Source organism: Saimiri boliviensis, chromosome 15 (genome assembly GCF_048565385.1).
Source record: "Saimiri boliviensis isolate mSaiBol1 chromosome 15, mSaiBol1.pri, whole genome shotgun sequence".
NCBI lineage: Eukaryota > Metazoa > Chordata > Mammalia > Primates > Cebidae > Saimiri > Saimiri boliviensis.
In genome coordinates, this window is record NC_133463.1 from 11296507 (window position 1) to 11312047 (window position 15541).

The 15541-nt window shown below is 40.6% G+C and overlaps 1 protein-coding gene across 12 annotated transcripts in view; it reads left to right on the forward strand.

Annotated features, from left to right (window-relative positions):
* The window catches only part of FAM110B (family with sequence similarity 110 member B), a 156165-nt gene that overhangs the window by 111426 nt on the left and 29198 nt on the right, over window positions 1-15541 (forward strand). For 2 of the 12 annotated variants that reach the window (XM_074386664.1, XM_074386665.1), the window contains exon 4: window positions 11386-11556. The exons of the other annotated variants lie outside the window; for them this stretch is intronic. The gene's annotated coding sequence lies outside the window, so the exon portion shown is untranslated. The remainder of the gene's footprint in view (window positions 1-11385; window positions 11557-15541) is intronic. 12 annotated transcript variants of the gene reach the window in all.

Genomic DNA, 15541 nt, shown 5'->3' on the forward strand with positions numbered 1-15541 from the left:
CTTTTATATGTGGGCCCTTTTCTTGCTCAATCTCTTTGTACCTGTGGGTGGAAGGAAAGTAGAATGGGACTGGATTGAAAGACAGCGATTGTAGATTTTTTTTCTGACATATGAAATAAATTGGAAATGTTAAATGTTATAATAACATGCTTGCGGCCATCTATGTTATTAAGACAGTACTTAATGAGTTTTGAAGCAAGTACTCCCCACAGCATTACTACTATTCTTTACTTGTATGTGGTAGACATTTTCAAAAAGTCATCATATCTGATTGCCTTTTATGCTGCTGTTCTTTACATATTTGAAATCATGTTTTTATAGATGAATGCAACCAATCAAAATACAATTACATTGCTTGAGGTACTATTTCAGAAGTTTCTCTAATGACATGACTCAGCGATTTCTTAAAGGATAGAAAAACACTTTGTTAATGGAGAAAACTAGAAGTCTGCCTTCTCTTGGAAATAAAGGTTGAATTTTAACTGAGTAACTTTGCATCAGCCACATCATATTATTGAAATGTATTAGGTGGTAGATTTCTTTTTTTTTTTTTTTTTTTTTTTTTTTTGAGACGGAGTTTCGCTCTTGTTAACCCAGGTTGGAGTGCAATGGCACGATCTTGGCTCACCGCAACCTCCGCCTCCTGGGTTCAGGCAATTCTCCTGCCTCAGCCTCCTGAGTAGCTGGGATTACAGGCACACACCACCATGCCCAGCTAATTTTTTGTATTTTTAGTAGAGACGGGGTTTCACCATGTTGACCAGGCTGGTCTCGATCTCTTGACCTCGTGATCCACCCGCCTCGGCCTCCCAAAGTGCTGGGATTACAGGCTTGAGCCACCGCGCCCGGCCTAGGTGGTAGATTTCTATAGCTGCAGTTCTTTAAAGAAAAAAAGAACTTTTTCCATTGCCTTATTTTTTTTACAAAATGAGAGATTCCTCAGATGGATAACCTTCAGCTGTGCAGCCTGAGGGCCATACTTAGCAAGTGAAACGAGGTGCCTTGGGTCAGCATTGTCCTGTGTTAAGGGGAGGTGGTAGTTTCTAAGACTTTAGCAGTTTTCCTAAAATTGCTTTGGGCTCCATGTTACCTAAGGTTGGAGAACAAGTTCTGAAGCTGGATACAGGCAGGTTTCATCACAGCTCTACCACTCAGTATCAGGGTGAGCTCGGAACAAGTTAACTAACTCCTGGAAACCTCAGTTTCTTCAGGATTGTGTGGATTAAATGAGAAGATAGATACAAAGCACTTAGCATATTCTGCTGCTCTGTTGGCTCAATTTTTATTGCATTCAGAAGGATAGTTGAAGTCAGACACAGTGGCTCACATCTGTAATCCCAGATGGGGAACATTGCTTGAGCCCAGAAGGTCAGGTCTGCATTGAGCCATGATCACATCACTACACTCCGGCCTGGGCAACAGAGTGAAACCTTGTCTCAAAATGAATGAATGAATGAATCAATTAATGAATGAATTTTTTAAAAAGGATAGTTGATTTATTTTTCAGAGCTTTATTTTTCCTATGTTCAGATGCCTTTTTCAACTTTGAATGTCTCTGCAAAGCTTGAGAATTTGATTGTTGCCCCATTATAAATAAATACACTGTTGTAGTCCATTGAATTAGAACAAAAGTGTCCACTGAATTTGAATTCCATCCAGTCACTCCTTTTCACTTTGCAGGCTTTCAGTCTGCATTGATTTCAGTTCCCTTATTTTAGTTAAATAAAACCAGTTCCCAAGCATCACAGTTCAAATCTTAGTTACCATAGTATATTAACTGTAATTAGATAAAGTGCAAGCCTTATAATTAGGTCTTCATTCCCCAAAACACTCTGTAAATAGCAGGTGCTTATCATGATCAATGACCAACGATGCCCCTTCTTTCCCTGTCTGTCAGTGATGGGTCTGTGCACATTTGTTATTCAGTGTTCACACAGACAGGAAAGATGGTCCTGTGTTGCCTCCCCCCAACCGTGATAACTCACATAGAATTTTACAAAAATAGCTTTAAAAGATGGAATTAGTCAACAAAGATGGAAACACAGCAGGGCAATGAAAAGTGCTAATGATGGCAGTCGAATTAGAATCAAGCATATGTAAAAGAAATAGCTGACGGTGGGGCTGTTGACACTTCGGGCACTCTAGATTATGTTTCGGGAGGAGACTCTAGATACGCTGACAGGAACCCAGGAATGGTGGACTCAACATAAATGAGGAATGGCGTTTTGACAGAAAGGACAGTGATGTCCCAGAGGAAGGGATGTCATCAAAAAGCTTTACGTTAATGGAGTTCTCAGAAAGCAAAAAGGAGAAAATGTTAGAAGCTGACCTAAACTTAAGGGCAGTTGGCCAAAGCATGAAAAAGATGCTCACGTCATACTGTATGCTATGTGATGGGATGAAGAAGTCACACACCCATTCAGAGTACTCTTGATATGTTTCTAAAACTGGAAAACTGAAAGTCTAAAAGCTCAGTGTGTTTGTATTGTCAGTTACAGTGTTTTCTAGCATTCATTTCCGTATACATTTATAACTGACGATAAGAGAATTTTAACACTTTCACAAAAATGTTTAAAAGATCACAGAAGAGTCATAATTTTTGCCATTGATTATTAAGTACTCATTGCATGGCTTTGGGTTATATAGTTATTTGTACAGTCATAACCTCACAAAGCAGGGACTGGCGTAGTTAAAAAAAATAGTCAAACCAATACTGTTGCCATCTGGATTTTATATTACTGAAAAATTAGTTAACACATTCTCCTTAATATTATCAATAGTTTCAAGTATTTTCCTAGCCTGTTAAAGGCAATTTATGTAGTAATAGGTATCTTACTGATTATAGAACTTGACTTTCTAATATTTGCTATTTTTAATTATCAAAAAGTCCTGAAATTAAATATTCAGACTCATATTTGTGTGGTACTTTTAGTGAAATGTTTTTGCAATGTAAAAGTTTTTTGTTTTCGTTCTTTTCATTTTAAAAGAAGGCCCGCCTGGATTCTCCATCAGCAAACAGCCAAGCCACCGCATTATACATAGGAAATTTTAGTGACAGTTCTAGTCCCTTGGGGGTGAGAAATAAAGTCTTGTTTGCTCGTTTAAGTCAACAAGCTGTGGGATTTATTGTGTATTTTGTAGTAAACACACAGAATGTTTTGATTTTTAAAAGTCTAAAATAATTGAAACTGTCTTATGTCATTGAACCCTATAATAAATACCTATAATTGAAAACCTCAAAATTGGTTGGTTTTGAAAGATGTTAGTATAATGCATAATAATAAGAGCCTCTGGATTATTTTTAATGCATCAGATCCTGTGCTATGATCTGTGTAAGAGAAAGGAGCCCTTATTACAGTTTTGGAGAATGTTCCTGGTGCCCCCAGCATGCCCACGGTGGATACCACATCATTATGCTGTGCTCTGAGGGACCTCATTCTGACAACATGCTTGGTTGCATACAGTAATGAAAAGCCTTGTTTGGGAAACGTTTGTGCTTTTAAATATTGGTTTCATCATGTCCAGGGAATGAAGCTGATTTAAACATAGCTCACAGTAAATCTGAGAGTGGAAAGTTTGATTTTACCCATTACCCCTTCTAATTTTTTATTTATGTAACTTGCTAAACCATTGTGTAGCAGAGAAACTAGTTGAATTTGTTCTTCCAGGAAAAAGGACGCTCTTTATGGCATGAATTTGTATGAAGTTTTTCATGTAATGTATTTTATCCTTTGCATTCATCAACTTTACAAAGAAAAACTTAAAAGTTCTTACTCTAAAACATTTTGTCTGAGCCCGGTGTAAAGATTACTTACTATAAGGAATGATTGTTCAACAAGATGCCAGTGATGGTCAAGGAAGAAGTCAAAAATGTTGATTTTGAAGACCCTTTGCTAATTCTCAAATTCTGGTTGTTTTTATTTTCATCCATAAACAAGGGCAATTTCAGGAATAGGAAGAAGGAGGAACACAGAGCCTCAGCCAGCATTGACATGGGTGACACCTTCAGAATGGTTGTAGGAGCATAAAAAGTCAGCCTGGTGTCACTTTCTGGCAGGCCTTAACTTCAGATCTGACTTTTAAACACAGAACCTCTCCTTTGGCTCGAATCCCATGTGAGGCTTCCCACCGTATTCAGGTAAATGGATGGCTTGGATCGAGGCTGCTCCTGACCTCAAATAATAGACCAGTTCCCATGGGTTTCCTGGCCTGGTCTCCTCAGCTCTGGAGGCTGGCCTGAAAGCTCCAGATTATTCCAGGAGTACAGTCTGCTCCATGACAGTCCTCAGGTACCAGCTCCTACTCCTCCTGTCTCACCTCGTGGTGAATTCCCCACGCTCATGGGTCATGACTGGGCTCACACTGTCCTTTTGCCCAGAGGGCCTGTCCCCTCTCTCACTTTTCCGTTTTGTGAACCACAGTGAAAATGTTGAGAATTCATTCCTGTACTTCCCAGGAGCTTCATTCCTACTTCACCTGGGTTCTGGAAATAATTTATCTTCTACTGTGGTTCCTCCTGTTTGTTGGGTGCCCTTTATGTGCAAGGCACTATCTCAACCCACCCAACAACCCTATTCAACCCTATTTATTATAGACTCTAATTGGTGAAGAAACTCAACTACCTTGCTCAGGACTTAGTAAATAGAGGAATTTGGATTGAACCACCTTTCCTTTTTTACCTCTTACAGCACATCACGCGTTGTGTCATTGTTTGCCTGCTTCGTTTCTGTCTTCCATACTAGACTAGGAATTCTTCTGTGTCTTATCTGTTAATGATTTCCACTCCCATCCCAAGCAACCCCATGCTTGGCCCACAGCCCTTGTTACATAAATGTTTATCTTGCAGGACCAATGAGTGAATGAATGGAAGTTTAAATCAATTACCAACCAGTTACAGAGTAAAAACAGAGGTCGCAAGAAAGATGAAAATTCAATTTTACGAATTTAACATAATATTTACACGAATAATTTTTTGCTATACAAATTTGGCCATGGTAAAAATCTATGTAAATATAACTTGTAAAGACTCCAGGACTTAATTTACTTTTTGGTCTTAAAGGAAAGGCACAGTAGCTGTTTTTCTGAGCGGCACAGAAAAGTGTTTTTGTTTCCTATGATACTAAGCCTGCACAAGTTTTTTTCTTTTGGTTACTGGCTAGGGGTATCTGAGGGAAGTTTGGGGAGGAAGGTTTGTTGGTGTTCCCTTGGCTTATACTCCTCCCCAAAACTGTGCTCCACTGACACAGCTGAAGAAGGACAGACAGGAAAACGAAGTCAGGAATCCTGGACAGCGGAAAGGTGCCTGGATACCCATGGGGGATCCAAAGGGCTAGCAGGCATTCCCAGCCACATCGGAAACATGAAAGGCTGTAGGGTGGCCAGAGCCATCAGCCTGCTGAAATTGTGGACTGTTAGACTAAATAACATCCTGCTGCCTTCCCGTCATTAACCTGCCCTTTTATGCAATTATTGTGGGAGAAAACAGTTCACTGTGAGTTATTCCGTTTACTTATTCAGAATCTGTAGACTGGCTCAGCGACAGGGACAAATAAAAATCTGGAACATCATGCTCTTCAAGTTTACTATGATGATTCTTCTCTTCCATCACTTTCTATAAGCAACACTGTGGGAACAGAATTCCCTGAAAAACTAAGATACGGGACACCACAAAGGCCTGAAGCTTCCATCCAAAAGAAGTAATCTGGGTTGGAGCTAGTGGGGATGAAGCCTGCTATTGATTTTGTACTCATTTTTTATATTTGGACTGTTTAAAATTACTTATCCAAGATCCTCCAAGGCAGATGATTATATTATCATACTCATTTGTTGGGGAGAGTAGAGGGTTGTAATTATTAGTCTAATTTGCCCCAAACCAGAAAGCACTACTAAATTCTATGATTAGAAAAAGGAGAAGGAAACCTGTGTTAACATGGAAAAGAGTCTACTTACGACATTATTCTGCATTTTATTTTATTTTATTTTATTTTATTTTATTTTTTTTTATTTTTTTTGAGACGGAGTTTCGCTCTTGTTACCCAGGCTGGAGTGCAATGGCGCGATCTCGGCTCACCGCAACCTCCGCCTCCTGGGTTCAGGCAATTCTCCCGCCTCAGCCTCCTGAGTAGCTGGGATTACAGGCACGTGCCACCACGCCCAGCTAATTTTTTGTATTTTTAGTAGAGATGGGGTTTCACCATGTTGACCAGGATGGTCTCGATCTCTCGACCTTGTGATCCACCCGCCTCGGCCTCCCAAAGTGCTGGGATTACAGGCTTGAGCCACCGCGCCCGGCCTATTCTGCATTTTAAATAGTACAGAAGAAAAAGGAAGGAAACTAGTTAAGCTGCTTACAATTTAAATTTCTTCGTTGGAGAATCTATGACTAAAATGCCTCAGAATGTGTTATGATCATATTTGAAAAAATAAAATATTATACTGATTTATGTATAGTGAAATCTAATTAAGTTTTAAGTAAAAGTGATAGTATTTCAAAGATACTTTACCCAGTAGCATTTTTTTTTTTTTTTTGAGATGTAGTCTCACTCTGTTGCCCAGGCTGGAGTGCAGTGGCATGATCTCAGCTCACTGCAATCTCCACCTCCCAAAAAGTTTAAAGTTTAAAATTAGTATCTTCAGCCAGGCACGGTGGCTCATTCCTGGAGTTCCAGCACCTTGGGAGGCCAAGGTGGACAGATCACCTGAGGTCAGGATTCGAGACCAGCCTGGCCAATGTATAGTGAAACCCCATCTGTACTAAAAAAATACAAAAATTCGCTGGGCATGGTGGAGCATGCCTGTAGTCCCAGCTACTTGGGAAGCTGAGGCAGGAGAATTGCTTGAACGTGGGAGGCAGAGGTTGCAGTGAGCCAAGATTGTGCCACTGCACTCCAGCCTGGGTGACAGAGCAAGACTCTGTCTCTCAAAAAATAAAATAAATAAAAATAAAACAAATTCAACAGCTTTCATAATAATTTTTACAAATATGCTCCACCTTATATTTGTTTGGAAAATCATGAATCGCCCCTTGTATAAAACAAGACTTCTGAAGTCTGGGGCATTGCAGACTTTACCTTGAGCACTCGTTTGTAGCGTTAGTAACAACCCCCACTCATCCTGCAGCTGAACTTCACCTGTGTGGTGATTTGACTTTTGCATGGTGCAAGGTGATGGTGAGGGTCCACTGGACCACACCCCTGGGCTCTCCTGGGGTTTATCACCCACTTTGTTGGAGTACAGCTTGGCCCCATCTGTTCCTGTTCCATATGAATGCTGGTTCTCATCAATAGCCTCTAGGAGCAATTTTTTTAACAATATATTCTTAAGATTCCTAAAGGAAATATATCTGGGTTTATTATTTTAAGGAATCTTCTAAAGTTTTCTGCATAATAAGTGTCTTAGTCCACTTGGGCTGCTGTAATAAAATACCATACCCTTGAGTAGCTTAAACTACAGACATTTGTTTCCTGCAGTGCTGAGGCTGGAAAGTCCAAGACCAAGATGCCAACAGATTTGGTGTCTAGTGAAGCACCACTTCTGGGCGCACAGATGGACATCTTTTCACTGTGTCCTGAAGTGGTGGAAGGGAAGAATTCTTTTCTCTTCAGCCTTACAAGGACACCATTCCCATTCATGGGGGTCTCTGCCTTCATGACTTAATCACTTCCCAAAGATCTTGCCCTTTTTTAAAATTTTATCAGTTGATAATGAAAATTCTACATATGATTGCTTTATTCATGCATCTTTTCAGTTGTTTCTTCCTTGTGTTTGCCCTTTCTCTTGCCTGCTTGGTGAGATTTGGATTTCTGTCCAAGCATCTTTCTTCGGTCTCTGTTCAGTTCTAGACCAGAAGTAACACCTTGCTGGAGTGAATACCCATGTGGACAGTTGTGCCATTATCCTTTTCCCACTGCACCTGCCCAGGGTAGATGACATATTTCTTCCTGTAAACCTGGACTGCTTTGCCAGTTTGCTGACATTTATAGTGTCCTCACACAGCCTGAATTTCATCCTTTCAGATGAGCACGGATCGAACATTGTACTTCTGTGTCAGCTCTTTGGAAAGAGGGGAAGACGTAATCTTCCTGTGAATGTGGAAAGGTGCCTTGAAATGCCTTTTTGTGGCTCTTGCTTCAGTCAAAAGTCACAAAGGGATTAAACTTCGTTTTTGCCACAACCACTTCAGCGGTAGGCACAAAAGAGAAGACATCCTTTCTCTTAATACTGTAGCATTGAGGATTAGGTTTCAACATATGAATTTTGGGGACACACATTCAGACCACAGCGATAAAGAAATAAATCTCTGACTGAGAATGGTTCATTAATGAAGAAGTGTCTGCTGGGCCCACATTTTTAATGGCATGTCATAGGTTTTCATTTCTGTAATTACTTTAGATTCATGTCTTAGCTAAAACTTCGTAAAGCAAGGAAAGAAGATAAATGGCAAAGCAGAGTATAAGTGACTTCTTGGTATTACATCATGCCTTTAAAGTTTATGCTCACTTACAGTTCTTTGTCCCTTTATTTTGGTAATCTGTGTTTTAAAAGTAACTCACTGCCCTGCCATTGCCATCTGCACGTTTGATAGGTCTGCTCTAGCTTACCCTCTGGGTCTTTAATGAGCATGCCCTGTCTCTTAAGAGAAAGAATAATCATTCAGTGGCTGATATTTGCACCGGGAGATACTATTTTCCCAGCCATTTATATGATGTGAATCGGAATCAGAAGTCTCGATAGATCTGCCCATGACTTGTCCCTTGTCTATGGGAAGGGCTTATACTGGTCTGAGAGAGTTACCATAAGAAGCCACAGTTGCTATTCCTCAATAGTAAAATAGATTTATATTAAATAATTATTTATTCTGGTAATGATATAAGAACAAATAATATATTTCCATGAATTCTCAGAATTTTCTTTAAAAGCTGTAGTTATATAACACTCAGAAATTTATGCTGGCTTTCCCAAGTATATTCACCCTACCCTGGGTGTCATCGTCTCAGCCAGCCTCATGCTGACCTCAGTAGCTTTGTGATCTTGAAATTGCTACTCCAAGTTCACCTCTCTTGAATCCCACGCATTCTATGTAAGGCTTCTTTTTCTGGACTCAAACAGCAAAAGGGGAGTTCCCTTCTCAATTACCTGAACACGTTGGGAAGGATTTAAACATCTCTGCTGGCAACAAAGTGAGAGACCGAACCACTAGGTGAAGGGACAAGGGTTGAATAAGGATCAGCTATCAATGTGAGCACTGTCCTAGACCCTGTTCTAAATGTGTCCCATGTGGAAATTCATTTAATCCTGACAATAATCCTAGGAGATTAGCAATATGTTATCTCTTTTTGCAGATGAGGAAACAGAGACCCAGAGAATTTGAGTAGCTAGCTGCTGAAGGACATTCAGCTAGTTACATAGAACATTAAACCCAGGAAGTTATCTCAGCTCCGTGTTGTATTGCCCTCTGATGAAAGGCAGCAAGGGAGATGGTCTTTACTGGAATCAGACCTCTAGAATTCCTGAGTGCTTTGGGGTCACCAGTCCTCTCTATTGGAAAGTTTGTGTATGTGTGTGTGTGTTTAATTAGTAATTGGATCACTGTAAATTCTAGGCAAATCCTCTTTCTGCAGAATGTGTGACTCATCTTGACTAACACTATTTTCCAAAATATCTCATTGCTCATCGGCTTGTGCCCACCCCCATGCCCCACCCTGGCCGATGTCTTAAAGACTACTTTCCTGGCTCAATTATCATTTTCTTCAGAATGACGAAAAGCAATTCCTCTTGAATATACTTTGTGCAACTAAAAAATGCTCTTAATGCACTGTCTTCCCCAGACAATGAATTCTATACACAGCACCGGTGGACATGAGAACAGACACACATACACATGTGCACGTGCACACACACACACACACACACACACACACACTAGCCAAAAGCACAGCTTGAGTGTTTTTTTTTAAATTATTTATTTATTCATTTATTTATTTATTTTGAGACATTGTCTCGCTTTGTCACCCAGGCTGGAGTACAGTGGCATGATCTCGGCTGACTGCAACCTCCGCCTCCCAGATTCAATCGATTCTCCTGCCTCAGCCTCCCAAGTAGCTGGGACTACAGGCACGTGCCACCATGTCTAGCTAATTTTTGTATTTTTAGTAGAGACAGGGTTTCACCATGTTAGCCAGGCTAGTCTGGAACTCCTGATGTCAAGTGATCCACCCGCCTTTGCTTCCCAAAGTGCTGGGATTACAGCCGAGTCTTGAAGTATGTAAGAGCATCCTGGGACTTTTGCTCATCCCTGGCCTTTATCTTTCAGACATCACTGCTGTACAGTGATACAGTGTACCTTATTCAGGTGTTAAGAAATGTATTATGTTGAGTATAACTTAGGCTAGGAAAAAACTTTATTCCTGATAAAAAGTAGTGTTAGCAGAGGTAGAATAGCATAATGATGACAACCTGGGATTTAGAAGTCAGAGAAAAGCATAGATTGGAGTCCTAGCTCAGCCACTTGGAAACCCTTTGAACTCTGGCCAATTCGTTGGCTTACTTAACAGGATATTTGTAAACACTGTGTACCAGGTCCTGTTCCAGGCTCTGGGAAGGCAGAACACAAAACACATCAAGGCCACTTAAATACTAGTATGGAAGACATAAATAAATAAATGCCTGGTAACCAATTGGCTGCACTTTTAAAATATATTCGGAAAACAACCAGATTTCACCACTGCCATCATGGCTCAAACCCCTTGGATCATTGCAGTAGCCTGTTAACTGGTTCCTGCGTCTGTTCCACCCTTCTGCAATCTGTTTCCAACAGAGCATTCAGAAAGCTGCTTCTAACCCGTGAGTCTGAACCCTCTTTCCTGGGCGCAGAACCTCACAGTGGAGTCCCACTCTCCTTGAAGACAGCCATGGTCCTTGACAGTTTGTGTCCATTAGCTCCACCTTCTTCCTCCCATGCCAGCATACCTGTGCCTCCAGACCTCTGCACTCATCTTTCCCCTCTCATCTCTGTTGTTATCCCTTTACCTCCTTCATCGCTTTGCTCCATATCCTCTTCTCAATGAAACTTTTCTTGTTTGGCAGATAGAATAATGCCTGAATATAAAAGTAGCTAACCCACCTGTTTCATCTACAAATATGCCAACCCTAATATACAGACCAGATATATGTCTTAATGCTTGTAAATCTTCTGTAACTCATCAGTGGAATAAGCTTATTTTGAAGTTCTTGGGAGTCCTATTCCTTCCAGACACTGAAACTTGAATGTGTCATGATAGTAAACCAAGAGATTGTAAATGAATGAACATTCAGTCTTCAGGAAGAGATAAGAAAAGACAAGTAAATTACCTTATTTGTTTTTGTCCAAAATATATTTCATTTAAGGCTTATAATTCTCAATTCTCGAGGCTGGAGAACAGATTGTAGAGCATCGGGAATGGTTTAACTCAAAACCATATCAAGCTTCTTAATGCGATGCACACAGCATTTGGGGACTCCCTCCAGGAGCATAAGCCTAGCTGCTCCCTCAAGACCTAAAGAAAAGCAAGTGACAAGGTGAGTGCTTTCCTCAGGATCTGATGGGCTGGCTGAAAGCAAAGAGCCTCTATTATGGCAGGTTTATTTTACAGCATTTTTCTACTGCTCTGTCCAGAATCCCTTAACCAATGTGAGGGAAAAGTCCATGTTAGGTAAACCAATTAGGGAATCTCAGTGAGGTATTTTCTCTGAGACTAATAAAGCAGAAGCTAGCTGAGCTACCTGAGAAGGGTTGATGTGATGCAATGTGGCACTTTCTTGGTGGCAGCTGGACACAGATATGAAAACAAAGAGTACTTTGTTCGAGTTTATGCCCCAGTGGGATGATCCATGAACCAGTGTTTGAGAAAAGAGTCAGAAGAAAATTCTGCAGAAAAAGCTGCAGAAACCTCAGCTTTGCCAAATAAGCACAGAGTGACAGAACTATAGCCAAAAGCAGGGGTGGCAAATTTGGGGGAGGCCTTAACCTCTCAGCACCTCTTTTTCTTCCTTGGCCACATGATAGTCATGAGAAGCATCTGTAGTGGAGCCAGCCTGCGTTGTTCAAATTCCAGCTCCACCTCTCTCTAGCTAAGGTAGAGCAAGCGATTTCTTGGGTAAAGTATTGGGTAAATGTCTTAGCATCCTGGGGCCTCATTTACTTCATTTGTAAAGTAAAGGGTAGTAATAGCCCCTGTCTCATAGAGTTAGTATGTTCATATTTGCAAAACGCCTTAGAGCAGTTCTGTCACATAGTAAGCACGATCTGAATGTTATTTCTATAATCATTATTATATAGAATATTATATAGAATAAATCATTAATATATAGAATGTTATTTCTATAATCATTATTATTATAGTATATATTATTGTAGTATGTGCCTAATGAATATGTATATTAATAAATATAGTCTATAACCAGAAGATATTTTTGCAATTTTTTAAATTTGCATTAAACTTCGTAGAGAGTTCTCTGTTAAACTCTTTCAGAAAACTAAAGGGCATTACATAAAGGCCAGCATGTGTAAAATTTAAATTTAAAAGTATCTATCTATCTAGATAATTATGCAATACTGTCAAATCTCAGTTTCCAGAAAGTATCAGAGAGATTCTAGAGTAAAATCTTCAGATGTGAAAAAGATAAATCCTGTGTTCACAAATGTCATTAGCTTTAAGTTTAGCCTTAAGTTTTAGAAATGTTTACCCCGTTGTCATTAATCTCTTCATTGATAATAATGCTATTTCCATAATCCCAAGGGACCTAATTCAAAATGTTTCTTTTCTCTTTTTTCCTCTCTCCACTGACCTTGTTCAGTGACATGACTTTCCAGACATTTGATGAATGAGCATGTTCTGTCCTGGAAATGCCAACGCAGATTGATAAAGCCAGGGAGCAAGCCTCAGTCAGACCTCAAGAGCCAGAAAGCTCTGCAGATTTACTAACCATGAGAATGGAAACTAGCCACATTCCAGGACATTCAGATTTTACTCTTCCCATCCCCAAACGGGTGATCTTTCTTGAAGGGGATGGGGGAGACCAAATTTCAGATCAGGTCTGGGTGCTTACTGGAAGATTAGCAGTGGGAAGTTTCTTCAGACTAGGTTAAGTAGAAGCTTCATTGCAGATGCCTGCTTCTGGGGAAGGGGGCATGCTATCTGGGGCCGAACTGCTTCCAAAGTGGCTGCACTAAGAGACTGTTTACCCTCAACACATTCACATTTTTAGTTACAAAGAAGCAGCACACCTTGTAAGCAGCATCAGTTGTGAGCATCTTCCAGGCCACTTATGAGTTAAAATCTCCAAAAATCCCCCTTTGAAACCATAAAAGTTTGAAAAGTGGCTCCAGCACTGTAATAGGATGAGGCAGGATGAGCCTCCTCCTTCTTAGAGATACAACTTCACGTGTTATTCTGCTGCAGCCTGGGGAACACTGTCTCTCTTTGCAACCCTGAAACAGATAGTGCAGTCCTCATAATAAGTTGAAAAGCCCCTCAACCATATTCGTGCTGCTGGCCTTACAATCTCATTTCTAGATTCTTGTTTTAATGTTACCTACAGACGTTATTCTTACATATTACTTTAAGCATTCAGAATTAAAATTATTCATGATTTTCTGGAGAAATGAAATAATGGCATCCTTTAGAAACCAAAAAACAAACACTCTGAAATGTGCCTGTTCACTTGCCCCTTACTTGGGGTGGCTGGACTGAAATCCAGAATGGAGCCAATCCAAAGCAGGGAGCATTCCTGAAGAAAGTTCGTGCGCATGCCCTCCCTCCCCATTCTTCTCTCTTAACTTATTTTCTCTTAATTCGAGTTTAGAGGGTGACTTAGTTTGAGCTGCTGTAACAAAATACTTTGGACTGGGTAATTTATAAACAACAGAAGTTTATTGCTCAGTTCTGGAGGCTGGAAAGTCCAAGTTCAAGACGTCAGCAGATTTAGTGTCTGGTAAGGGCTCATTTCTCATAGATGGTGACTTCTTGCTGTGTCCTTGAGGGGAAGGGACAAACACATCCCCTCAAGCCTCTTTTATAAAAGGGCACTAATCCCATTCATGAGACTGATGCCCTCATGATCTAATCACCACCTAAAGGCTACACTTCTTAATACTATTGGACTGAGGGTTAGGTTTCAACATATGAATTTTGTGGGGGACACATCTAGACTATACTAGGGGAAAATAGTGGTATGTAAATTTCTCACTGTGACTGAAGATCTACTATTCCAAATAACTTGGTTCTAATTGCAAGGGTACTTATAGTCTTGTTGCAATCACTGTAGGATATATCCAGACCCCTCTGATAGCTTTAGTTCTTCCCACCGACCTGTCTGCAGAGATTCCTCAGGGTTGTACTGCTTCCCAGGCTGGCCTGTGGAAAGACAGTAGGTGACCACTCTGGTTGCTGCAGTCCCGCTAAGCGCTCTGTGCGGGTTATCTCATTCTACATTCTCAGTGATCTGGTAAGACTGGTTATGATCATCCCTCCTTTACTGTTGAGAAAACCAAGACTCAGGTTTGGGTAAATAACCTGCTTCTGGGAAATGTAGCCAGTAAGCCACAGAGCCCAGGGCCAAGCCAAGGTCTGTCCGACTTCCAGATTCATACTTTAATTCAATGTTTGTACATCCCAGAATCGTGTCCTAGACTCAGTGACTCTGAGGGCGCCTTCCCCAAGGGCACATGGTTTCTAACTAGAGTGAGGAAATATGAACCACATGACTGGAGCATATTTACAGAAGATAGGCAAACTATGTTTGCACATAAATATTTTATCATTATTTCAAATACCTGATCCATAGCCTACAGCTTTCTTAATGAGATTGCTTTAGGAAACCTTCTTTATGTGGAAAGAGGGTTTTTCATCTTCCTGGTCTAGCCCCTCTCATCTGAATTATCCTGAAACTGTGGCATGCTGAGGCATAATGGAGAATGTAGGAATAAGAGAATAACTCCACTAACAGCCATTATCTACTGGAAGAAATTCTAGGCAAGGCACTTCAGGAAGTGCCTCTGGTATTTCAACAGGTGAACATCTTTCTGTGTAATTTATTTTCGTGTTGGAACACGAACTTACAGATTACTGGATCCCATCCCAGAAGTGGCTATCCCTCCACTGCAGATAAAAATAAGACCTCTGAGGGTGGGACTGCCAGCCCATATTGTTGAAATTTTGATTTATTACCCGAGAGTTGTGTTCTAAAGAATCCCTCATTTAAGGTACATGTTTCTGGGATCCATGAAATTCCCAAAGTGAAGAAACAAGAATGGATGTAACTAGGCTCGATCAAAGACTGGGAGAATAGGTGATAGTTACTGAAAAGCCCGGCAGGGTGGAGGCTGGCATCAGAATCCCCCGAGGCCCATTCCCTCCCAGCCAACATCCAAGCAAGGTAGAATGTCCCCATAAGAAAGCTGGGAGAAACATGCTACTCTCCTTCAGTTACACCCTTCGTTCTTTCAGTCATTTAAATATTTGATTATACAGGGATACAAGGGTGAGTAACAGTGGCAGTGATG